A 27011-nucleotide genomic window follows, 5' to 3' on the forward strand; every position below is an offset into this window, starting at 1 on the left:
CATGCCATACAAATAGAAGGCACTAAGATATCTGTTGAATGAATGAATAAAATAACAAATGATAGAAAACACAGCACAGGGTTAGCAGTAGTGTAGTTTATCACTGTCCTTAGAGAGGTAGCAAGGCTTGAAACTTAAGAGAGATGCTTCAGTGCTTGGGACATTCTGTCTATCTAGAAATCTGTTTCTATTGAAATCCCTATTTACTTTCATTATTTTCCCACAGATATTTCATTCCTGCTAGAGGGGTGTGTGTGTGTGTGTGTGTGTGTGTGTGTGTGTGTGTGTGTGTGTGTGTGTGTGTGTGTTTTGTGATGATGAGAGGAAGCAGAGTGAAAAAAGGGAATTATTATTAAAATTTGGCAACAGAGAAGCTCCTTCTTCAGTGAAGAAAACTCGAAACCTACAAAAGAGCCAAAGTGCTTCACCGCGCTGGCTGTCAAATGTGGGGGGCCGCGGCGGTGGGGTACGATTTGAGTCCCGTCAGGCAGTGGTTCTCTGACTTTACTGAGTATGGGATCACCTGGAAGTCTTGTTGAAAGACAGATGGGCCCCACCCTCGGAGTTTCTGTGTCTGCAGGTCTGGGGTGGGGCTGAGATTTTGCATTTCTCACAAGCTCCAGGTAATGCAGATAAGGACCACACTCTCAGGGTCATGCATGCAGACTGGAAAATAAATCAAAGGATTCAAGGGAGGAGGATCCACTTTGGTACATGGTACAGGCATTCCTAAAGCTGAAAATTCATCTTTAATTAGATTAAAAAACATGGAAAAATTAAGTTGGAGAGTGATTTTTTTTTTTTTCCTTCTCACTTGTAATTCAGAAGCTAAATTCTACAGGGTAAACCAGAGAGTTTTGGGAGTTCTGGAGAAGCGAGTTAGGAGACCTGGGTTCAAGTCCTAACTCTGTCACTAGTTAGCTGTGTAACCAAAGACCATTCATTACCTTCTCAGGACATCATCGCACCTTGTGAAACAGAGATATTCAACTCCAAAATCTCCAGTGTCAGGTCTTACATTCTATGATCTCACAATTTTGAAAACCTGTTAGCAATTTAGTTCCAAAAGTATTTAATGATTTTCCCATCCATATATAAAATGATTAAAGACACTGCAATTTCAAAACACAAAACATGAGAAATAATCACTAATTAAATTTGCAATAACAAATTGCCATTATGAGGACAAAGAACTTTTAAACAGGTTTCATGTATAACAGTAAGTGCTCAAGAACAAATATGCCATAAAAATATTTAAAAATACATAGTAAAGATATTACAATTAAAAAAAAGCCACCATTCTCTTTCCGAGTACAGTCTAGAGAAAATAGGACAGGTTACAGAATGAGAAAACAACTCACCAGTCAAGCAGAGCTAAAGGGAGTCCTCCAAGGAAAGAAATCTGCCCCTCTTCCCAATGCTGGCACCTCCCTCCCATCCCAGGACACTGCTCCTGGGCCTCCCAGCACACAACTATTTTTAAAGATAAAAGGCCACATTCTCAAGATCGTGGCCACAAGAATGTGAATATCAAATGACCTTCCCATAGCTCGTCAATGAGCCCGAGTAAAACTGATCGCCGGGCCATGTGGGCAAAGTTGGATGGTCTCTGTGGCACAGGTCCCACTTATCTGCTGATACTGGGCAGCTGCAGCTACGCCCTCAACATGAGTCTGGCCTCTCTCCTTTCAGCTCGACAGGCCCAGAAGCCATCCCGATGCCATTCTCATCCTCAAGAACTCAGCCACTTGAGCTAGCCAAGAGAGGAAACCCTAGAGGTTCTTGAATAGCAAACTGGCCTCCTCTGTGCCAAGGGCAACACAGAAGGTGATGCCCGAGGTCTCATGAGGCGTCCATTTGATGGCTGGAGAGTTTATTCTGTGCCTGGTCTCTCACTATTTCTGCCCAGCCATCTTCCGTTCGAGTTAATAGCAAGAGCGTTAAGTCGATAAGCCTCACAGCATCCCAGGGAGGTAGGTCACCCTCAAGCACATTATCCCCCCTTAACAGATGGGGAAATGACGCCACAGGAAGATTAAATAACCTGCCCAGCCTCAACAGCCTGCCACAGGTGGAGCACGAGACGATCCCAGCCCCCGTGCCAGCTCAAGAACGGAGATGCTCTGGATGAAGCCCTTTGAAGTTCCAGGGTCCTGGCCGTGTGGATGACTTGCACAACAGAGGTCAAGAAAGAAATAAGCACAGAGGTAACCTTCTGAAAACCATCCCAATTGTCTCTCTTCCTGTGTCTTCCTAGAAGGCCAAGAGAGAAGAATGATTTTTAGTGCACAAGTATTAGCTGAAAGATGGTGTGAGTGTGGGGGCAATGAGAGGGCAGAACAGGCCTGTAGGCAGCAAGGGGCCTCAGGGATCAGGATGAAAGGAGGGGTCAGGCCAAGCAGGGTTCTGTCAATGACCTCTGCCCGCTGCACCACACAGGGCCCTGCACAAATTGGTGAACTCTGGCCTGAAACTATGCCCATTTCATTCCTTTATACAACAAGTACTTGTACATCTAACATGGGCTGAGAGGGACACTGAAAGAGACAGAAAGATGAAATGGACCATCTCTGCTGTCAAGAAGCTTGAAATGTCATCCAGGAGTATATGTAAATCACTAAAATACAAAGTAAAAATTAGTAAGGACCACAACAGAGAGGCTGGTAGAATGCCTGGGTTTGATGGTGGGAGATGACATCCAGCTATGGATACAGTAGGGTGATATCAGGGCAGGCTTAGTGGAGGAGGTGGCCAGGCTGTGAAGGACAGGAGAGTGAGACCTGCAGGGGTGGCCAGAAGGGCACTGGGGACAGTGGCTGGAGAAGGGCATCAAAAGTACACAGAAGGGAAATGGCACAGGGCTATCCTGGAGACCAGCTCAGGAAGAGGGATGTGGGGGACAAAGGATATGTAAGATAGGGTTGAGGGATTTAGGGTAGCATTGGCAGGTAGAAGCCATCTCACCAAAGGCCTTACGGGTGGGATTAAGGAGGTTAAATTTCACTGCTAGCCACAGTACAGTGCAGCACTGTACCTTGCTCACAGTAGGTACTCAAATGCTGGTGGAACAAAAGGCAGAAAGGCAATGTAATCCATGGAAGACGCAGGAGAATTGCGAAAGAAGACGCCAAAAAACACCTCAGTTTTTTTAATCAACTGATATCTGGTCAGGACAACTCCTAAGTTCATTTTTAACTGTCTAAAATATATGCTCTATTCTGCCCTGTAGTATCATAGTAGACCATAGTACCTGCCATCAACATCTCACTTAAGAACACTATGAAAATTAATGATGAGGTAATGTCTGTGAAATGCTCAAAGCTCTTTGGAGATGTGTGGCAAAAGGCATCACTATAATTAATATTTAAAGAGATTCTACCCAGCTCTGATCTCTTTTTCTGCAGACTAATGTTACGTCCACAGGATAAGGTGATGCCAGATTGGCCTCTAAATAAACCTTCTCAACAGACAGCACCCAACACAGATGCCTCCTCCTGAGTCCCTTACATGTGGCTGATGGCCCCCATAGTCACAACAAGGCAAAGGTGGTTTCCAACTTGGTTATCTGGGGTTATCCAGGCTTATCCAAGGATAAGGGGGCAAAACACATTCAAAAGGTGGTCTTTCTTGGGACCCCTGTTTTTAAGCATGAGAGAGAGTCTAGTGAAGACCCTAAGGGGGATCATTTTAGCAAAATCCACATCCTAAGCCAGTTAACATTTTTAGATCTAACGCAGCGCCCAAGAAAGGAAGAAATAAGAATAGCTCCCTGGGCTCAATTACAAATGGAGTGGAAACAATAATTTCAAAAGTTCAAGGGGAAAAAAAAATCAATCTATTTCCTTCCCCCAAAGCTTTCACTTCTATAAATACACTCACACAAATGGACCTAAGACCACTCTTCCTTATGAAAACACTACCTGTCTGGAATTTGCAAGATAAATGATGTGCCCATCTTGCTTTCAACCCATTTAAGTTCAAACAACGCTTTCCAAAAGCTTCTCTCTTCTTCTTAAATACCATTCATTTTCCACCTCTGATAATTAAAGTGATACATGTGTCTGGTAGAAAATTTTGAAATTTTTCTTGTTTGGAAAGAAGAAAACAAAAATTATCCACTATTATCTATAAGTTGCTAATTACCCTTCCAGCCTTTTTGTGTGAAAATACACATTATTTTACATAATTGGGAACTTAGTGGATATACTGGTTTATAGCCTGACTTTCCTCTTAGAACAATACTCTAAAAAACAAACATTTCCATGTCTCTGTATTATTCTATGGCATTATTTTTTACGTCCTATACAGAGGGGTGCCATTGGTAAAAACTAATCCCCTATTGCTGGACATTTGGTTTATCTTGTCAATGTCTGTATTACAAATAATGTTGAGGTAAATATCTTTGAATAATACATCTCCAGTTATTCTCAGGATAAATTCCCAGGCGCAGCACTGCTGGGCCTGCACAAGTTTGTATGCCTTTAGATGCAGTCAGATTGCCCTCCAGAAAGGTTATTCCAGGCTCGCTCCCCAACAGTAGGATAGCTACTTCCTCCAGTTGCTCACTGATCCCTAATTTAGTGGATTTATGAAGGGAGTGTTGCTGCTTTTATTTGCAATCCTTTGAATACTCTGGAGGCAGAGCTTTGTTTTTTGTTTTTTATTTTTCTACTGTGTGCTTCTGTTCATCAGAAAGCCAACGTCCTATTGCCTCTCCAAAGGGTATTTCCACCATCCCACCTCCGAGGGCAGCCCTAGGGTCTCCCTGCTCAGCACCTGCCACCCACATTTTCATCTCGGTGCCCTTCACTTCTTTCTCAACAAACATGTCACAGTTCCAGCATTAAGTCAGCACTAAGAACCCAATAATCAGTCATTTATTCACTCATCCATATACACATCCGCTATCTCTTGGGGGTCTGTAATGCTCCAGGCACTGAAGAATAAATGAAACGCTATGAGAAGCCAGGAGAAGGAAAGCCAACGAGGCCTCAAAAGAGAAGTACACTTGAATTGAAAGATAATAGTTTTGCTGGTAGGTGAGGGGAAAGAGCAGGCTAGGCAAAGGGAACAGCAGGAGCAAAGGTCCTGAGGCATGTTAAAACGTTATGTGTTCAAGGAATACTTTCATTATTAACACATGAGAATGAGTGGCTGAGGACAAGATTGAAAAGTTACCTCCTGCTGAATTCACCTGCTGAACTGGTCTCTTCCCTGCATCTCGATTCTGCTTGTAATCCCCGGCCCATCTCCAATGCAGACAGACTCCTCCAAAAGCCATCCTCACCATCCGTCTCTCCACACCTCTCTGCTTGGGCAGGAATCCTGGCCCTCACATCAATCTCCTCAGCAGCCCCCAATGAATAGATGGCTCTGTTAGTTGATTCCTGAGTATAACTCTTATCAGTCCAGCTAGAAAGAAACTTCTAGATAGTGATATATTCTCTTGTACCCCTAGCCTCTCAACATGGGGCTTAGCTTACAACTGGCAGTCAATAAACACTTAGAGAATCTAACTGAATTAAACTGAGCAGAATAAATACAAGAGAAAGGATGAGAGTGCACATGTGCATCTTACTATCATCCAGACAGCTGGGAAAATGGAAAGTGTCTTTGAAAATTAGCTTCTGAACACAATCATGGCAAAAGATGGATTAATTCTCTTTAGGCCTGTAATTCTGCATCTACCTAGACATTTCTCAGGCACACAAACGATACTTGTTAAACTATGCTGTGTATCCTAGAAACTTCTGTGCATAAAGGTCAATATATTCTGGAGATTTGGATTTTTTTTCTTTGTACGGAGGCAGGAGGAGAAGAGAGAAAAGAGGGTCCCTACTATATGCCATCACTGCTGGGATTTTCCATACTGATAATTCCAATTCAAAGTAAAAATCCTAAAGCCGCCTGGGAGGAACCAGCCTCCATCATTCACGCAGGCAGCATTTCTAGATCATTCTTCTCTGAGGGCAAAGAGTCCATACATCCCTCAAGTGGCTGGTCTCTCCCTGTTCTGGTTCAGATCCCCCCAGATCTGGATTCATCTGCTACTCTAGCATTCATCACACGGCTTGGCTTGTTTGTCCCCATACTGGGCTGTGACCTCTACAGGGCTGATGACTGTTTTTCCATCCCTGTGTGCCCTGGGGCCTAGAACATCACCCTCCACACAGTGGATGATCAATCCATGTTGTGGAATTAAATGTCATGCCAGGGCTGGAAAGGACCTTAGAAACAACTCCATCCACACATAGGAAATGGAGGACCAGACAGGGGAAGCAGCCTCTCCAAATACACCAAGAGCTGGTGGTAATTAGCATGTGGAAGAGAGAAAAAGATCAAAGATGTTAGCAATGCTTAAGAAATCAGGAGGCTGAGGGGCTTGATGGAACTTGGAAAGGATGACGACTTGGGGGAAAACTAAGTTCGGTTTTGGACAGCCTCGAACACACGGAACAAGTTTTATCTTTCTTCTCCATGACACCCCTTTAGATAATATGAAAAGGAAATTAACATTTATTGAACAGTTACCACGTGCAGGTGGAAAACAGCAATCCTGTCCTTCCTGTGTCTTCTATAAGTTTAACACTCACAGATTATCAATTACATAAACAAGTAAATAATGTGCCTCAGGTCACACAGCTAGTAAATCCAGGTCTGAGTCAAAAGGCCAGGTGCTTTCTCCTGCACCCCTCTGCCTCTCTGACCATAGTCCTGAGACTACAGGGTACCAAAGAAGAGCCACCTGGACAGAATGAGGTCACAGGTGGCCTTGGCCATGTCCCAGGACAACAGGCAACAGCTCTAGAGGCTGAATGTTAGGTCTGCAGTCTCCCTACCCTCTGAAAGGGCAGAGAGCGGGCACCACCCCTCGCTAGCACTTGGCTGACAGGCTAAATCCACTGCAGAAACAGGTATAAGACAGAGAAACAGGTGAGGCCCACATTTGCCCTTGACTTTGCAAGGATACTGCTAATGACTGTAAAAGCTATGAGGGCAGCTGGGAGCCAGATGCAAGTAAGGCAGTCATCATAATCATAGTCCTTCATTTCATCAGCCAACACTGTACACTGAGCCTCTGCCCAGCACCAGGACTCTTCTCGGCCCTAGACTGAACCAGGCTTGTCCCCGCCTGGGAGAAGCTCACCGTCAAGTGGGGCAGGTTACATAGAAACACCCCATGACCACAGCCTGGGAAGTGCTACCATGCAGGGATGACAGGGTTGGGGAGGGGAGCTCTCCCAGCCTAGAAGAGACTTCCCAGACAAAGCAGGACATTTTGATGTGGGGATCTCTTCAAGCAGCTACATCAAACAAGTCTTGTCAAAATGGGAAATCGCTGTTCTTTAAACTCAGCAAATAAAATAAGAAGCAGAAATCTCTGAACTGCTCCCCCTCCCCTGCCCTTAGGGCTCTGACCTGTGCAGTGAAATATCTTCTTGACTAGATATTAAGGTCCCTTTCAAACCTGAGGTTCTCCCAGGTCAGGTCTGGTGGGATGACCAGGAAGGGGGCAATCTGGGGCCCTGGTGGGGACACGACTGAGGGCACCTTTGGGCGGACTGCTCCATCTGGCTTTCCTCTTAGGGCCCAGTTCAAATGCCAGTCCCTCCTGGAAGCCTCCCTGGATCTCACCTGAGGCATGGTCAGCCCTCTGCTGGGCTCCCATTAGTCTCTGTAACATGCAGCACCCTGCCCCACACTGACTTGCTGCAGGTCAGGCGGGGACCAACTGATTCATCTGTCTCCTCCCTCCTCCCCTCTCCCTCCTGCCCCCATCCCTGCGCAGGCTTTTCTTCACAAAGTATATTGGACTGAGTGGAGCAGCAGTCCAGGAGGATGCTCTGGGCAGGTGCGAGCCAGTAATCCTAGAGCAGCAGTGACAGCCATGAGCAGAGGGCCTGGAGCTGCTCGGTGCCAGATCCTCTCAGGCCACTCTCTTCCCTCTGCTTGCTCTCAGCTCTACCACCTGCTTCACCAGACCCAACATTCCTGCTTGCCCTAGGCCTCTCTGGCACTCCGGAATGTCAAGTGCAAACACTTTTTGGAAAAAAGCATATTTTATTGTGCATTGCATTTGGAGAGCTCATTAGTCAGCAGCAGATGGAAGACCTCACTTAAAGGACCGTGGACTTCAGCTAGCTAAGGGCAAGAAGATCACACTACAGTGCACTTTCAGGGCTGCAAAGCAGCATTTCCTCATCTCTTACAGAAAGAGATATGTACTTGGGCACTGAGAATATAAATAATTTCCCTCGAGTTCAATGAGCCAGTCTTGGACTAAATTAGAGGGGAAATGCAAAGACATTAAGTCTTCCTCTGTATGTCCCTTCTCTACCCAGAGCATGTGCACTGTAGGATCTCCCCAAAGTCTAAGAACAGGTAATGAATACTTTAACAGGCACAGCTTCTCCTTCCCATTGATAAAAACTCCACTGACCAGCCAGAGCACGCTGGTGAAGATGAGGGGGGTGGACCAGAAACACTTGTGTTTTCCTGGGCAGCCTAATCCCTGAGCCCCTACGCATCTGTGGGGCAGGGACGGTTAGAGCAGCCTCAGCACCCTCCAAGCACCAGCCATGATGCCGAAGGAAAGAAGAGACGGGAAGCGTGTAGAATGAAGACCCAAGGCTGACCCTGGAGAGCTGGGTCCAAATATAACTGAGAGAAAAGACAGTCATGTGAGTAGAAAAAGTAGAGAGCCAAAGGCTGAATGGTGGACCTCTAAAAACATATGTCCACTGGACATCCCAGGAACCTGAAAATGTACCTGATTTGGAAACAGGGTCTTTGCAGATGTAATTAAGTTAAGGATCTTATCCTGGATTATCCAAGTGGGACCTGAATCTAATGATGAGTTTCCCTATAAGAGTGAGACAGAAGGAGATTAGACAGACAGGAGAGAAGGCAACAATGTGACTGAGGAAGCAGAGGCTGGAGTGACGCAGCCACAAGTCAAGAAATGCCAGCAGCAGCTACCAGGAGCTGGAAGGGGTGAAGAAAGGATTCTTCTTCAGAGCCTCCAGAGGGAGTGCAGCCCTGCCGACACCTTGATTTCAGACTTCTAGTGTCCAGAACTGTGAGAGAATAGATTCCTGTTGTTTTAAGCCAAGGTTGTGATGATTTGTTACAGTAATCAAAGAAAACTAATACAGCACTTTAGAAGTCATGGGACTGATGAGGGATCTGAGTCCCAGAGAGGGGGCCAATGCACCCACAGATACTCTGCACCCGCCACTGGTCCGGGACACTCCTCCACAGCCCACCAGGTCTCTATGACACCAGTGTTCACGCAGGTCCCCAGTGGCCCAGTGTAGAGCCCAGAAGAGGAAGCTGATAGCAAACTCTAGGGGAGCCCCACAGGGAGCCTAACTGGGCCGCAGGACAGACTCTGAAGTGAGGCTCCTTGAACCCCACCTACACAGCTGTGTCCAATTCTTAGCTCTGTTCTTTCCAGGGCACTGGATAAGTTGGGGGCATTCCGACTGAAGAAGAGAAGACTCGGGGACCTGATCCTGTCTTTGAATATCCAAATGGCTAAAAAGCCTGTCATGGGGAAGAAGAAATGGATTTTTGTGTGGGGCTTCAAAGGGCAGAATCAAGGCCAATGGGGCAGCTGTTGCCTGGAGGAAGAGCTTGGTTCAGCATAATGAAGAACTTTCTAATAATCAGAGCCAACTGACAAGGGACTAGGAATGCCTTAGGGACAGGCAGGTCCAAGCACAGAGGCTGGGTGTGCTAGGGAAATTCCTGCACCAGACAAAGGCTGCACTTGATCTTCTCCAGAGCTGGCAACTTTGTTTGAAGGTCTATGCCTTTCGGCTAAAATATCCTGTGTGAATCTAGGTTTTTGGTATATAGACAGGAAACGCTCTCACTAAAACTTATTACACAGATTTTGTGAAGAACTAAGTATGCAACTACCCAGGAATGAGCTCCAAAAAGAAATAATCAATTCTTCCTGTTTCTACATTCAAAATGTCCCTCATCCCCAGGGAAGAAGGAAGAGGAAAAGCAAATACCTCCATACAGAAACCTCTAAGCTGGCCAGGAGCCAACAGCTCACCAGTACCAGAGGAGCCCTGGACAGCCTGGCTTGATGTCCTTCTCCAGGGAAAACCAGAGAGAACACATACTTCAGCTACCAATGGAATTACTTTCATAAGAACAAATAAGTGGCATCCTGATTTCTTTTGATAATTGCTTTTCCTTTTGCATCCTTCTGAATTCTCCATGTGGAACAAACTAAACAACAAAGCAGTAACTCAGAAGCTTAACCATGTGGACGCTCACAGTTAGCCTTGGAGAGGTTATTTGTGGGGATGGCAGTTGGCACTGTTGCCACCGGTTGTAACAAGTTCTAGCCTACATCCTACATTCTGGATACTCGGAGAACAGGAAGCACAGCATTTCACATCTGCCTGCACATCTGTCTGCTCTTAAGTCAAATTCTCAGAGAACTAAGCACTGTTGTAACTGGATGAATTCCTCTGAAGCTCTTTCCATTCAGGATTTTGAAAGTTTGCATGTTACCCTTTTACTGAAACGGCTGAGCTTCTCTTATGATTCCTCAAGAGAGGTCAAAAGAACACACGTTCATACCTTTAGATTTACCACCATACCATTTCTAGCCTGTAATTAGAGGTTTGTTTGTCTGTTTGTTTGCTGGTTTGTTTTTCCATAAGAACCAGCATTAAGCACACACATCATTTAGCAGACAGCTTGTGAAACAATAAGAAGCCTGAACCATTTCTAACCACTGTCAAAAAGGTCTCCAAAAAGGTGGGTCCCTGAAAATACTGTTTCACTTTAGTGAAATGGCTACTGCCCTCACATCAATCGGCCAGGCACTAAATCAGGCTTCCCATTGTCCTTCAAGCAGGTAGTTAATTTCTTTAAAAAAATCCTCACATTTGCAGAGCTGCATAATGTGATCTGTAGTTATCAAAACAAATTTAAGACTGTGTTATCCTGCTTCCATGAATGTGCGGTAAGTCTGGTGTGTATCTTTGACTATAGTAGAAGTATAGCTACAATAGCTGTACATAAATCAGAATTTTATACACTGATCGGTGTTAAGTACACAGGCATGTTTGGTATTTGAAAGCCTTCCCTACTAAATCTTCGGGTATAGGGCAGAATCCTTCTACAATATGAACAATTATTGCCAAGTCTGTCTAGCTTGACGGTTCAAATTTTACGTGGCATATTTGTTAAAACAGGCCATACTGAATAGCTAAGCTCAAAACTCAGACTCATCTCTGAGGTTACATCAACTCTTCATCAAACGAAGGGCCTACATTTCGAGGCATCTGAATGCCTCGAGTGAGTTCAGCTGAGGACCAGCGCAGTGCATCAGCATCATGTTTCTGGCCTGACTCAAACCATTTCAGAATTCAGGAAAATCACCGGCTGCTGTCAATCCAGTAAAGCAAATGCATGTCACTAGGGCTGGGCTCTGTGAGAAGGGCTGTGGGGTAGACGTAAGAGAGGCGTTATGCCTACCCTCCCAGGGACTTCTCAAGGCCATGGCCACACACAGAACCCTTCAAGGTTGACAGTGATGTTACTCCATGAGAGGTAGTAAGTGCAGAGGTGGGAAGCCAGGTGAAGATGAAGACCCTAGGACAAGGGCATCTGGAAGACTTCCCAGGGCAAACAGGATTTGAGCTGGGCCTTCAGGCATGGGCAAAGCCACACGGCTGAGGCGCGTGCTAGGCGGAGGGGCCAGATGGGTGAGCAAAGCTCTAGAGGCCTGAGGAGCAGGAGGGGTCAAGTGTGGAGGACAGGGTAAGGGAGGAGGGGACTGAGAGAGGCATGCAGCCAGCCCATTGTGTCTGCCAGGCTGAGGACCCTGGATTTCATTCTCCATACACATGGGACCCACTGAAGGTCTCTGGACCACATGTTAGAAGAAACAAGCCTGACGTTCAGAGAGAGAATGGAAAGAAGAGGACACGTTTAAGAGAGATTTTAGAAGTAAAAATGACAGCACTTGATGAGTGATTAGATTTCAAGGAAGGCGGGCTCTAGGAAGTGGGTAGGTCACAGATGACCATGTTCCCCTGCTGTGTGGTTCCCAGCCTGGAGTTTGGGGGGCAGGGGGGAATGCTGGCCATCGGGTATCCCACGGTGAGCGGGCAAGGCTAGCTTTGGTGGCACCATGGGCTCAGCCCCACTCAAGCTTCCCCTTGGCACATCCGTGAGTACCTCCATGGGTACTACTTTTCAGGGTTGCAGTGAGAGAGAGGGGATGAGGAGAAAGGAGAAGAGGGGAGGTAGGGACAGAGAGTCAAGGAGGAGGGGGCAGGAAAGGGAAGGCAAGAAAGGGTTGTTGTTTTGGGGGTTTTTTTTTGAGGTGAACTGTCAACAACTTTAATAGACTTGTATTGTGTCCATCAAAGCAGACCGACTTGGGCATGCCCGAAGGCTCCAGCTTCTGTAGTTCAACGTGGCCAGTTCTCTTGGACCAGTTCCTGCCTTGCCTGTATAACAGGGTCTACAACGAAATGTCTCCAAAGCGGCAGCGGCAGCAGCAGCTGCTCATCACATCTCTCGGGGCCTGATCCTGCAGACGGGAGTGCTATGGCTGCGTGTTCCTCTTTTCAAAACTCCTAAAACATAGTTCTGTGTGCAAGGGGCAGAGAATCTGCTCCAGAGTCTCCTCAATAACTGCGGGGATGACATCTGTGCAGGGAGCCCGTCTGGGCCTAGAACACACCAAGCCCTTTCAGGCCTCTAGGGCTTTGCAGCTGCTGCTCCCTCTGCTTGAAACAGACCCCCCAACCCCCTATCCCAGCCCCCCACCCACCCTGCACCACGCCGGCTCATCGCCCTTTCATTTGGTTCTTGCTACATCCCTGGCTCTATGAGTACTTTACATAGAGCAACATATTTAATCCTCATAGCAACCCTAACAGGTAGGGTTATTATTCCCAGTTTACAGATGAAGACACTGAAGCCCAGAAGATTAAATAACCTGACCTAAATAACCTGGAATATATTTAGGTGTTGGAGGGGCCAGGATGAAATCCAGGCGGTGTGGCCCCAGGGTCTGTATACTCATATGCAAAGTTACCCAGCCTCTTCTGGGGCTGGGCTGCCCTCCCTCAGCTCTAGGCACGACTGGCTCCCTCTCTCTACCTCTCCAAGGCTCAGACAGGCCTTCCCCACCCACCATCAAGTAGAGCAGCCCCCGCCCCCTTACCTTCTCTCACATGACCCTGCTTATTTCCTTCCCAGCCCTTAGCACCATCTGTAATTATTTATGTATGTACTTGTTTATTGTGTTTCTCCAATTAGAATGTACACTCCAGGAATGCAGGGATCTTACCTTTTGTTCCTGGGGCACCTGGAATAGTTCTCTGGCACAAAGCAATTATTCTATGAATAACTGTTGAATGAACAAATGAAGGACAGTATTGTGGATGCTCCATGGTGTTGTTCTTTACCCCCCGTCCTATTCTACTCCTTGGCTACTACAAAGGCCCCTGCTTACACTGAGGCAGATGGGAGCTGGCACCCAGTTCCCAGTTTATATGGACAAGGCTGATCTATTTATAACTGTGTCTGACTGTCAAATGCCCTGGACTGGGGTCCTTGAGCACTAATGATAAGCTTGTGGGAGGCAGGGGTTCCATCTTCCAATTAACCCCTCTGTGGCCTCCCACTGCTTAACAGTATTTACAGGGCATTGGCTGCTGTTGATGTCAGTGTTTGGTCTGAGCACCCTCCATATAACAAAAAGCCCCTGCCCCTTGAATCAGGAGGCACTTTGAATACAAATCACACTGTCATAGGAACTGTATCCTGGTGGTAAGGTTCTAAGTCGACACAGATTGCTAAAACAAAAGTACTATTTATATACTCAAACATTTAGGGAGCTTGCCTGTGAACTTGCTAATTAAAGGAACAAACTTATTAAACACCCACTGTATGCAAACACTCTGTTAGACACTTTCACACATGATCTCATTTAACCCTGTGAGTTTGGAATAATTATCAATCCCCTTTTACAAGTGAGAAAAGTGAGGCTTAGAGGTCCAACATCCCCAAACCAGGGTGGATTCCAGCCTAGGGTTAGAGCCTCCCAAACCTCTTTCCACTGTCCTCTGCTCTGAAGTGTTCTGCCTTGCCCTGTGCTTCCAGCAGACTCGCTCTTCTCCATCTAGGTCCTGTGCTTCCCTGCCTCTTTACGTTTGCTCATTCTAGTTCCATGACCTAAAGTGGCCTTTCCACTTTTCACCACCTGTTGAATCCTCTTCTTCCTCCCATCTTCCATACTGCAGACTTCCCCTGTCTCCCCAGGTAGAATTCACCCCCCTCCGTGTTCCCAGAGGTCCCAGGGTTTAGCTCCCAGGATGCCCTATGGTATAATTCTCTTAATTCCTCACTAAAATCTGAGATCCTTGAAGGTAGAGCCTGTCAGTATCTGTCCTGTTTGTTTCCTCCTGAATGAGTTGAGAAAGTTCTTGCTGAACCACTGAAGAATGAAGAGGGGAGAGACTGGTGGCATTAGAATGCATCTGAGAGATTAAAGGCTCCAGACAAATTAGCTTCAACTACAGAATACAGTTCAGGAAAAGCAAACTTATGTGCCACAACTCTGCCATTTTCCTGCTCCAGTCACAAAACACACTCTCACTAGTCCTCTGATTTCATAAAGTTTGAAACTTAAAACCAGGAAGTCTAGGAAGGAAATAAAATAATAAAATCACTTCCATAAGAATCCTTTCATAGTAATGGATTTCACCCACACACTGGGGAGACACTAATTGTAGCACAAGAGGGATAAGAGATTGGGCAAAAGCACAAAGTTCACCTTCTAGGATGTCACAGTTAACTACCTTATGTTTGTTCTGCTGTGACTGCACCGGAATTCACCTGTCCTGGAAAATAAGTACTTGCTCAACTGTTGGCCTCTCCAATCAAGCTATGTTGAACACCCACCAAAGGATGTCTGACCTGTAAGTGATTTTAAATGGTCTTGACTGGAAAACATCTCAGCCGCGGTTTTAGACTAGAAACAAGGAGATTCTGGCCTCTAGGTCAGAACCTCTAGATTAGTGCATTATTTTTTCCCCAAAAAACGATTTTGAGGTTTTTACTAAAATAACCGACAAACAAACAAAAATGCTTCCTGATCTATAAGCCACTTTGAAAACAAATCATTACGCCGTTGAATATTTTATGATGGTCCAAAGGCGAGCACTCGCCAATTCTTACCATGTCTATTTCGGGACTCCCAAAGCAAACTGTAAATGCCTCCTTTATTTTCTAAACGCCCATCTGCAAGTGCTGGGTGTACTCTTGGTGAAATATTGCCTCTACCCAAACTGACTCCAAATACAGAGCCCCGGAGATTTCCCTACCCCAGGTTTACAGCGGAAGGATCTCAATGATCATCAAGTGCACACCCCTCCCCCACCCCACCCCATTTTATAGTTGGCAAAACAGGTAGGGGTACTTGTCAAAGCTCACATAGTCCTTGGATGGTAGAGGAGCCACCAGGAGCCAGGGCACCATCTCCCAGTCCTGGGAACGTCCTTTATTTCCAGAGGCTTTCTCAACACCTCTCCTAAAGCTCAGCCAAAGCTGCTGCAGGTTAGCGACGTGCCTCCGCGATATTGATTTCTGTAGGGCCCAACACTCCTCTCCACCCCCACGGAGCTGTGGAGCTGAGACACTCAGGGGTGCCCCTCGACTCACAAAGTGGCATTACAGGTAGGGCGCTTCAGGTGATCGTCCCTGGCGAACCCTTCCCGGTCCAGATCGGGCAGGGCGGGCTAGTCGGAGGTCCCTCAGAAAGTTGGCTCTGGCCGTGGCCGCACCTGAACCCAGGTCTCGCACCTCCCGGTTTGCCGCTCTTTGCACTATACCATGCAGATCTCGAAAACTTAAGCCATACATTGCTACTGTGTAAAGACTTAACCACTGCAGGCCCTGAGCGAGACGGCGGACGCACCCCCGGCCGGGAGTGGGGAGACGAGGGATGGAGGCGGGCGCGGGTCACTGGGGGGTCGGTGGTGCAGGCGGAGCGCACGGCGGAGGGCGGCGCGGAGGAAGCCGCGGGGCAGGCAGTCTCCAGCTCCGGGAGGCGCAGGCCCGGGGCGTAGGGACGGACAGTCCCCCCCGAAACTTTACGGCGCCGGGACCTCGCCCTTACCTGCAAGGAGGCGCCACCCGCGCGGACGCGGACCTGGCAGGCTGACGCTCTCGGCGAGGGGCGGCCCCGCCCGGCGGCGGGCAAGGACGCGGGCAAAGCTCGGCCAGCGGCTCGGCTCGGGTTCGGCTCGGGCTCCGCCTCCCGCGCCGCGGCTGCAGCCGGAGTGGGGGGGCGCACGGCCGGGCCGCGCCCGCCCGCGCCGTCTGGCCGCGGCAGGTGCTGAGGCTGCAGCTGCGGGGCCGCCAGCTGCCGGCGCCGCGACCCCCGCCCCGGGGGAGGAGCCCCGCGCGCCGCCTCCGCGGGCCCGGGAGGTCCCGGCCCGCCGCAGTGGGCGGTCCCGCTCCCACCCGAGCCCTGCCTCCGCCGGCCTTCCCCAGCTCCCGGCTGGGCACGCAGCGTCCGCCGGGTACCCACAGGGAGACTGAGGCCGGGAGAGGAAGGGGCTCCCCAAGGTCACCCGGACCCGCGGCGGCGGCGCCAGAACTGGAACCCAGAAGAGTCCCAAGGAACGACCCCCTCACACACACCTCCCTTCCCCCGGCTCTTGCACTCCAAGGCGTTTTGAAGAGCTCCAGCTACACGGGACTCTGGGGGACGCGGATGATCCCGAATGTACTGCCCCAGCCGCCCCCCTCCCGGCCCCCTGGCCCTGGGGCTGAGGGGAGGTGGAAGGGGTGGGCCCATATTTGGCACTACGGACCACCTCCCCTGTCTCTGCAGAATCCTGCTCTAGGATGCTGATTCCTCCGATCTCTCTAGTCACTCCTTTCTAGTCTTCAGGGCTCCTCAAACCCCAAAGCCCTAATGTTGGGGTGCCCTAAGGAGTCTGCACTCAGCCCTCTTCTGACTCCCTGGGCCACCCACCCACGCCTCTGGCTCCTGTCCTACCACCTCTCTATCCATCCTACCTATTTGCATGCCTATGTCCAAGCACTCTTTCCTGCCGAAATATCTACTCAACACCTACTAGGTCCCTGTACTGTGCTACACGCTGGAGATACAGCCTCGAATAAAACACAGTTCCTACCCTCACAGAATGTACTGTCTAGCAGACTGTCAATACAGTGCAGTTCCTGTAACCATAGTGTGATCCGGGCGGGGAGCATGGCAGGTGCACACTGGCTGAGGGAACATGGCCTCCTGGAAAAGATACCCTCCAGACAGAAACCCTGAAAGGTCAACGGGGTTGCCAATGAAAGGGACCAGTGTGGAGAAAGCCTTCTAGGCACAGACCACAGGAACAAAGACCCCAAGGTGAGAGACAGCCCAGTGGGGAGGGGCAGGAGCCCGGAGCTGAAGCAGCAGAGTCGGCAGGAGCCATGGGAGGAGATTTTGAGGAGGGAAGGGGTGCCATCAGCCTGGCATGTTAGATCATTTTGGTGGTAGAATGGAGCACAAATATAAGTTCACAAGTGTGTCCTTCATCCCCCCCACCAAGGAAAAAAAAAAAAACCCAGCAGCATTGCTGCAGTTGGAGCTGGAATCCACCTAGCCTGGATGAAGAAAGGCCCTCCAGCACCTACTTCCTCTTATCCTTCATCCCCAAATCCAGGCCTCTATCCAAAAACTCTCTCCTGAGAGGCTCCATCTATAAAAGGCATCCTAGGTACCTCCACCCCAAACTCCCTTTTCTCTCAGTGCCCCACCCCCTCTGCATCCAGCTATATGGGCTGAGTTAACCCTTCACTGCTTAGGGCCTGCTTCCCTCACCTGTCTCCACTCTACTTATAGTATACAGAGTTCTGCCCCACGATAAGCACCATTAGGGAAAGTGGACAAAAATGGAAAATTCTGAAGCCATGGTGGAAATAAAGTAAGCTTCTAAAAAATTAAATGTTGTACCTCTCCATATTATTGCTTATAACTGCATGCAAATCTACAATTATCTCTAAATAAAGTTTGTTTTAAAATTATGTGCTGTAGATAAAGATTAATAACCAAATGACTCTCATTAATGCAGATTAAAAACCAAAGAGGGCACTTGTCAAAAAGGAAAATAAAAACTCAGCCCTCTTGTCCAGTGAGTACAAATTTCGCCCGTGGAATTCCTTCCCTTGCAGTGTCCTAGCTGCCCATGCCAGAAGTGTCTGCATCTTCAGCTGCTTTACATACATTTGTATAAACAATTTCACCTCTGGGCCCAGGGTTCCCACTCTGCCATTCTGATCCCTTCTCCCCCTTCAGTCTTCCTTGTCTGCCTGCTGCTTAAATGCCAAGGTTGCTCGCGTCCCCTCTTGGTTTCTTTTCTCTCTTCACCCTAACTGAGCAGTTCTATCCGCTGCAATTCTATTCTTCAGCCCAGATCTTCTGTGCTCCAAACCCAGAGACACAACTAGCTGCTGCAATTCCTGAATCCCCTTAGGTGCCCCACTCTCAACAGAGCCAAAACCAAACTCACATCTTTCCCCTAAACTACGTACGCCTTCTGCATTGCTTCCATATCTCAGCTGGCAGTGGGACTTAAACCAGAAACCAAGGGAACATTCTAGACTCTTCCCTCTTCCTGGCCCTCATATCTCACTGGTCACTAAATCCAGTCAATTCTGTGTCCATAACATCTCTCATGCACGTCTCCTCTTTATCCTGCTGCCCTTGCCTTAGCTGGAGCCTCACCATTTCTTGGTGAAGCTGTAGTAAACACCTCCAGTCTTGCCCATTGGCAATTCATCTGCCACATGCTGCCAGTGACCTTTTTAAACCATAAATCTGACAAGTCACTCTCCTGCTGAAGTTACCCCCATTGTTCCTTCTTGGCCTGGCGATAAAGTCCTAACTCCTTAGCATGGCATGAAGCCCTCAGTGATCCAACCCATTACTGCTGCAGCCCCATCTCCACCTCACCCCATACCTGCACTGAAGACCTCATGTTCGCAGGGCAATTGCACTTTACAATAGTAAAAGTAGCTATAACTTATTAACTTATTACTACATTGCAGACACTTTGTTAAGTGCTTTACATGCAATATCTCATGTAATAAAAGGCAAAGAACACAGTACTAAAACAGTCTCAAGCCAAATTGCCTGAGTTCAAATCACAATGTAGCCACTTGTTAAGCTGTGTGATCTTGGGGAAATTCCATAAGCTCTCAGTTCTAGTTTTCTTCCTCTGCTGAAGGAACATAATAAGAATACCTGCAACCTAAGCATGTTGTAAAAAGAGTTATTCGAGATAAAACAGCCTTCGTTACCCGCCAGCCAGCACTGTTAGGCATGCTCATAAGCAGTATATGCAGTGAGGATTACTAGGCTCCTTTTACAGAGAAGGAAACTGAGGCTCCAAGAAGTCATGTCACTTACCTATGATTCCGCAGCTTTAAAGTAGCTGCACTGGGATTCATAATCCCATATTGCTAAATACTTTGCATAAGTTCTGCTGCCTCACGCTGGGAGGCTTCCCTATTTCCCCATGTTTACCACAGCCTGCCAGACAAACTCTTCTTCCTTCTTTAAATCCTGGTCAAAAATATCTTCTCCTCTCTGAGGTCTTCCCAGTCCCTCCTTTGTGCCTGGGCTGTGCTTGGTATTTTCTTCAACTAAAGTACCAAGCACACTTCACCACAATGGTTTATTTACATGTCTGTCTTTTTGAGACCTCCTTATAAAAGACATTATCTTCTTTATTTTTGTCTTCCTAGAACTCCATAGATATTTGTTGAGTGAATGAATAAATCAATGAATAAAATATACATTAGATTCTCAAAAGAGTTTTACCCTAACAGCTGTCATTTCAATATAGATCACTTTTAATCTCTGTTTTTGTCATTCTGAAGTCATTTTTGGTGAGAGGACAGCATCTAATGATCCAATATTAACATAGAGCAAGATGAGCAAGACTGAAATTTCTCATATTGCTATTTGGTCGTGTCTTGTCCCTCTCAGATGTCTCTCCTTTTTTTAGTGACACTATGTAATAACCCATAATGAGAAGCTGTGTTGCATCCTAATGAGACTTCCTGACTAAAACATCTGAGGTTTGAATTTATTTCCCATAAGTACCATTTCAGCTAAAAGTTTGCTTTCTCTATGGCATGAATGTGCCATTTGTCATCTGCTAAGTGCCCATACCTTCGTCTTATCTGTATTAATCTCCTTTGCATTCAAATACGTTGGAGAGCTGACTTAATAGTAAGCTTTTCTATACAATTTCCTTCTTAGAATGCCTAACTCTTCCTGACTTCATATCTATTGTTCCCCAAATAGAATGGTTTACTGCTTCAAATTTCAGCTTTACTGTCTGCACTGATTTAGGACAAGTTTCTGCTCTTCCTCAGAATGATCAAATTCCATCCATATCACTTTGTATGGAGTAGTGTTTTAAAATTAGATGTTAGAAACACTACCTTTGTATACCAGATTACAAGTAAATTGGCAATTTTAATGCCTTTGTATCAAATTACTGAAAAGCAGTGCAGGTGGAAAAAAGAATACTGGTCTGGGAAACAGAAGAAGCAGGGGGAGGTTCTAGTACTGTTCTGCCACTTGCCCAAATCCCCTCACTCTTCAAGCGGCAGAAGAAAGGAGCGGGACAGAATGACCTTCAAGGTCTCTTTCAGATCTAAAATGACAAGGTTCTTTAATGAGCCTCCAAGCGGTCATTCGTTCAACATTGCTGACTGCCCTCCTATGAACTTATGCCTTTTGAAGTATAGTGATTTAAACATAAATTCAGACTGGAGAGGGAATGGAATGGTTTGGTTAAGACAGTATTATTATATTATATAAACTGATGACATGTTTTTAATATTCAAATTCTAGTTAATAGTTAACTATAATGAAGACAGTTTCATAGAAACTTTGGTGAGCTAAGACTCACAGACTGTTGGAATACTGCAGCAGGGCCATGAGGAACATCCAAGACAGCATCTGTGGTCAGCTGCTTGTAGAAAAGCAGTGCCCTAGAGTTCTAGAACCTAGTTCTGGCCTTAACCTTGCCACGTGGCTATGGGAAAGTCACATTACCTCTCTGGGAGGCAGTTTACTCTTCTGTAAAAGGAGGGAATGATACCTTGTGACAACCAAGGTCTCTTGAGCACTAAAGTGATGATTCTTTGAGTTGAAGAAAGTTAAATACTGTGAAGGCAGGAAGAGAGCTTCTGCTGTTGTCTGAAAAGAAACTGGGTGCTTATCATGAGGATTGTATTACCTCTTGAGGATAAGTAAATCATTGCCCTACAGAGAGAAATAGCGGCATAAAAACACGTTCTTACTCCCAAGAATCTAGAACACAGAGGCAGACATTCACTGCTCATGTCTTAAAAATGAATTGTCCAGTTCACTGTAAAACACCAAGAACAGGGACTTAGGCTAGAAAGTCCATTGTCAGTGTGTTAGTGAAGAGAGATCAGTCTCCCAGTACTTGCCAAATCTTCCATGATCATCTATCACAGTCATTCTCCCAAAGGTGACCTATTTTTCCTTTTGGGGGAGGTGGGGGTGGAGGTGTGGAAAACACATCTCTTCTCTGGATTGTTTCTTTAGCTCTCGTATAACCCTTGCGTGCTTACATTTCTTTCCCTGTTCCTAATCACATTCTCTGCTCCTTGATAAAACTGGTATTCTAATCTATTGCTAATGCCATAGACTTAATGACTTGGTTGGAAACAGAGGAAAAGGATGGGATATTTGCATAGGGTTGGGAATGGTTATCACAATTAAAAAATATATATATTTGAGATATTTGTCTCCTATCAGATGTTTTTATCTCATTCCTTAGATGATAAATCTTTCAGTGTTCTGAGGGACAGCTTTGAAAATATGTGAGTGTCTGTAGCATCTTTTACTCTTTCCTTTTTAATCTCTTTCAAAAATTCTCTTTTTGCTCTGCTGGTTCAGCTTTTGGAAGATCAGCTCCTAAAAAGAAGACATGCCCTTGAGGTTGTGGCTAGTGTCTGGCGTGGCCCTACTCTGGTCTTGCCAACTATGTGTGTTCCAATTCCCACAGGCTTGATCCTGCTCTGAATCTGCTGGGTGATTGCAGCTTGACGTCACTGTTCTGCTTCCCATGGCCCCAGGGGCAGATGCCATCATCTCTCCATCACCACTTCTTCATCTCCCTTTACCTTTCCATTGCACTTTACAATTTGTGAAGAACTAGACAGAGCAATCCTCTCATTTTATTCTCTCAATAGCTCCTTGAATTATGGAAGACAAACATTATGACCTCTGTTTTACAGACAAAGAAACTGAAGACAAGCTTAGAGAAGTCAAATGATTTGTGTGAGGTCACAGAGCTGGTAAATAGGATTCAAGTTCAGGTTTATCTGGCTAACAGAGCTCTATCATAGGGAGAAAACAGATGACTGCAACAGAATTGTAATATGGAAAAATGTCCTAAATAATCTTAGGATCACTATCAAGAGGATTCTCTGAAGATGGGGCCTTGCACTCTACAGCTGACACTCTTTCTCTCATCCAGGTATCTGTGGGAGTGACTCAGACTGTGAGACATACAGTGAATAGAGAGCGTAGGATGCTAGGGCCTAGAGCTGGGGCCTAAAGGAAACCTCTCACATCCTGAGGAGACTGAGCCAGTGCAGGACTGGTGAAGGATGGTGTCTCTGCCATACTGTTTAAAATTGCAGGGAGGACCGAGGCCCAGGAACCTGGGAAGTACCTGCTTCACTAGTGAGTCTGCAGCAAAGGCTTTCAATTCTAAAGCTACCTGAGGGGCCCAGCTGGCCCCAACTGAATGGGACCCCTTAGCAGGTGAAGAGGAACTGTCCCTGCCTACTTCCTGCACATAGCCCTGAGTGAAGCCCCTTGATTCTATTGGAGCTCACCTCCCAGGGCCACTGCTAGGTTTAGTGGATCTTAATGTGGATTAGAAAAAGACATCCCCCTCAGATACTTTTGTGCAAATGAGGAAGTAATGTTTCCTTCTTTCAGGCAGATGTAGCCCCATACCAGGGTAAACAGCTCAGCAAATAGATTTTAGATCCTACTTATTCCCTCAACCAGGTACCCTTGTATGGCAAACAACTTACATAATGGCGCACAGCAGCCCAACCCTTCCCTATTCATACTAGGAGTGTCTGAAGATCCCAGAACCCTCTCCTATGTCACCTCAGACTAGGGGACCCAGCTGACCAGCCGTGTTCACCACTAGGTCACTGGAGAAAAGGCATCTTTGTGTCCTTTCACAATTGCTCAGCTGTTGCTACCCAAGAGGCAGCAAGAGCCTGACTTACCCAGGTGCTGGTATGATAGCCAAAGCAGATCAGAGAACAATTAAGGGGCTCAGTTGCTTAAAGGAGAAAGACCAAGCTAGATAACTAAAAGAGAGGATTCATATTCAGACAGATTTAAAATAAGAAAAAGTAAATTTTGAAAATAAGAGTTTTAAGGAGATTCAAGTGGAGATTGGGGGAAAAGTGATAAGAATGAGGAAAAGTAGTTTTTGGAAGTAAAAAAAACTTTCTAAATTTAAACATTTCAATTGTGGAGGAAAAGAATAGAATGAACACCACTGAAAATTGATTTAATGGTCTGAAAGATGAAAAAGGAGCACAATCCCACAGTACCAATCCAAAAATATAAAGAAATGGAAATTATGAGGGAAAAGACTTCTAAAAAAACATGGACGAAGTATCTGTGAGATATGCAAATAATAGGAGTACCAAATGGACCAAAAATAAGAAGAGAGCAATGCAACAACCAAAGAAGTAATTAGATAGACTTTCAGAAAATTAAATTTCAGATGGAAAAGACTCATTGAATGCTACACTGTAGTAATTTCAAAATACATACCTAGGAATTCCAGTTCTGGACAAAATGGAGGAGATACATTTCCCCCTGTTCCCCTGAATCCCTAGACATAACGTATGAAAATAAGCACAAGAAAACTCTGAATGACGGAGAAAGCAGACCAGCTAGGGACCTCAGGACTCAATGAACAACATGACAATGAATTCCCTAGATTTTCTTTTTGCCTCCTGGACATCCCAGACTGGGCACCAGAGAAGCCCACAACTACGAAATGCCAACAGCTACAGACAAAAACAGCCTCAAGAGGAGTCTGACCTCCATTGTCAAAGGAATGGGAAAGAGCAGCCTAACAAGACAGAAAACCTCGTGATAATACCAGCCCTATCCCAGACAAACACTCTGGAAAAAAAAACGACACGCAACACTGCTACCCTCCCATCCCTGGGCAGTAGAGACGAAGTGGGGAGCTTAGGCTTTCATCCCTGCCCCCATGGGTAATGAGGCAGTGTTCCCTTTCCCCACCAGCACAGCGTCAATTGAGGCTTGCTAAAATAGATGTAAATAAGATCCAGAATCCATAACACGGTCCCTGAAATGTCCAGGATACAGTTTTTAAAAATCGCTCATCATACCAAGAACCAGAAAAATTGTGCCTTGAATGAGAAAAAGACAATCAATAGATGCCAAAATGGAGAAACTACAAATTTGGGGGTTATCTGGCAATGCTTCTAAAGCAGCCATCATAAAAATGCTTAAACAAGCACTTATGAGTTCTCTTGAGATAAATGAAACTATAGAAACTCTCACCAAAGAAACAGAAGTTATAAAAAATAACCAAAATAGATAGTACACGACCGGAAAATACAATAAAAGGAGTGAAAAACTCACTGGATAGGCTCAACAGTAGAGTGGAGATAACAGAGGATAAAAATCAGTGAACTGAGGGCTGATTAATAGAATTTAACCAATCTGAACAATAGACAAAACAGACTGGGGGAAAAATAAAAAGAATAAAGTTAAGCTAAAATTCGTATCATCAGAGTCCCAGAAGGGGTGGGGGGTGGGGCGGGTGTAGAGGAGAGAGATTGAAAAAGTAGCTGAAGAGGTACTTCCTAGGTAGCGCAGTGGTTAAGAATCTGCCTGCCAATGCAGGGGACATGAGTTCCATCCCTGCTGCAGAAGATCCCACGTGCCACAGAACAACTAAGCCCAGGAGCCACAACTATTGAGCCTGTGTGCGGCAACTACAGAAGCCCACACGCCTAGAACCCGTGCTCCACAACAGGAGAAGCCACCGAAATGAAGAGCTTGTGCACCACAATGAAGAGTAGCCTCCACTCACCGCAGCTAGAGAAAGCTCGTGTGCAGCAACAAAGACCCAACGCAGCCAATAAATAAATAAATAAAGCTCAAATAATCCACAGGGAGGCAGAAAAAAGAAGAGAGAAATGAAACATGGGGAACAAACGAAAATAAATAATAAAATGTCAAACTCAAGTCTCAACATTTCAATAATTACTTTAGAAATAAGTAGTCTAAATACACCAATTAAAAGACAGAGATTGACAGAATGGCTTTTGCCATGTCCTGGTAAATTTTCTGAACTCCAAGAATAAAGTGTAAATGTCATAGGCATCTAGACAGTGTGACTAGCTTATTTATGAAGGAAAGAGAGCCCCCCAAAATTATTTTGTGGACCCTACAAACTGTCCCTGTTATAATTCATTGAGACCCAACATTTGTTAGTCACTGTTCTAAGCAGTTTATGTTAACTCATTTTAACATAATTCTATGAGGTATATATTATTAGTACCTTTATTTTATAGATGAGAAAACTAAGGCCAACTTTCCTAAGGTCACTTAATTAGCATGCGGCAGAGCTTAGATTCGAACCCAAGGAGTCTAATAAAATAAAGTACAATTTAGCTACTGGGGGAAGAGAGAGAAGATAGAGCTCGGAGGCAGAGAGAACAGTAATAGGAAGTTTCCAAGGATGGAAAGGACAGCCTATTACATACAAAGTGTTTAAAATATAATATCAATAATCATAAAACCCCAATAAGCAGATATTAGGGTGTCCATTTGCAGATGAAGAGATTCAGCAAAGTAACTTGCTCAAAATCCAGCTAGTAGGCAATGAAGCCAGAATTTAATCTGGGTCAGCCACCTCCCCTATTCAGTCAACAAACTGGAAGGGCTCTTGGAACATATTTCCCATGGTGACTATCTTTGTCACCCCAATAGTTTCCCTGTAGTAACCCAGCAATTAAAACCTTAAAAAGAAAAGGATCCGTCCTACCTTTCTGGGTGATTTTGGTCAAAGCTGCTTTGGGTCTGAGTGTCTTCATCTATAAAAGAGAGAATCGGGCTACATCAGTGTTTTTCTAACTTTGGCGGATGGGAGACAGTGGAATCCTTTACTCAGTGCAAATCCCATTAATCAGAGCCCAAAGAGGAAGACAGGTTAAGGCAGAGCAAACCTGACAGAAGGGGCAGTGCTAGCCTGGAACCTTTTCAGTTAAAATACTCCTTTACAATTCTAGTTTCTGGAAATGGTGCATGGAGAGGCTCCAGGCACAGGGGAGAGTCTTCCATCTTCAGTGTAGGATAGGGAGAGAGAGGGATGACCCAGATTTTCCTAAAAACAAGGCTTTGTTCATGTTTTGTTACTATGTACTATGTACTGTGACATTGTGTTTCAGTCTGTTTTGAATCACAGTGATATTCTGGAAAGGATGTGTGGTGGAGTCACACGAGTCTTGAATTCCGGCTTCAGTCCCTTGCTAGCTTTGTGACCTTGGACAACTATGATAACCTTTTAGTTTTCTCATCATAATGAGGAGGTGATACTGACCTTGAAGGGTGTTGTGAGGACTAAATTAAATAATAAGGAAAAAGTACGTAGCGTATGATCAGGGTGTTGTAGACAATTGATAAAAGGCAGCTATTATTACACACTTTGAAACTCTCGGATCCTGTTGCTTTAAGTCTCCTGCGGAGCTTGGGTCTGTCTTTTTTCTTTTTTTCCTTTTTTATGAAGATTTTTTGAAATAAAAAGAGGTGATACTTTTGCAAAGGAATACTGAAGGTAACATAAATTTAAGGTGGTGAATTATGAACAACTGTGTGCTTGTTGACACTG

At 45.9% G+C, this 27011-nt stretch overlaps 1 protein-coding gene across 14 annotated transcripts in view; it reads right to left on the reverse strand.

Moving 5' to 3' along the window:
- Window positions 1-27011, reverse strand: part of FRMPD1 (FERM and PDZ domain containing 1) — a 134099-nt gene that overhangs the window by 72137 nt on the left and 34951 nt on the right. For 9 of the 14 annotated variants that reach the window (XM_057723452.1, XM_057723438.1, XM_057723450.1 and 6 more), the window contains one exon: window positions 26169-26217. The exons of 4 other annotated variants lie outside the window; for them this stretch is intronic. The gene's annotated coding sequence lies outside the window, so the exon portion shown is untranslated. Of the gene's footprint in view, window positions 1-13333; window positions 13353-26168; window positions 26218-27011 lie in introns of those variants that run through there. One more of the 14 variants, XM_057723442.1, reaches the window with a different exon arrangement.

Source organism: Hippopotamus amphibius, chromosome 2 (genome assembly GCF_030028045.1).
Source record: "Hippopotamus amphibius kiboko isolate mHipAmp2 chromosome 2, mHipAmp2.hap2, whole genome shotgun sequence".
Classification (NCBI taxonomy): domain Eukaryota; kingdom Metazoa; phylum Chordata; class Mammalia; order Artiodactyla; family Hippopotamidae; genus Hippopotamus; species Hippopotamus amphibius.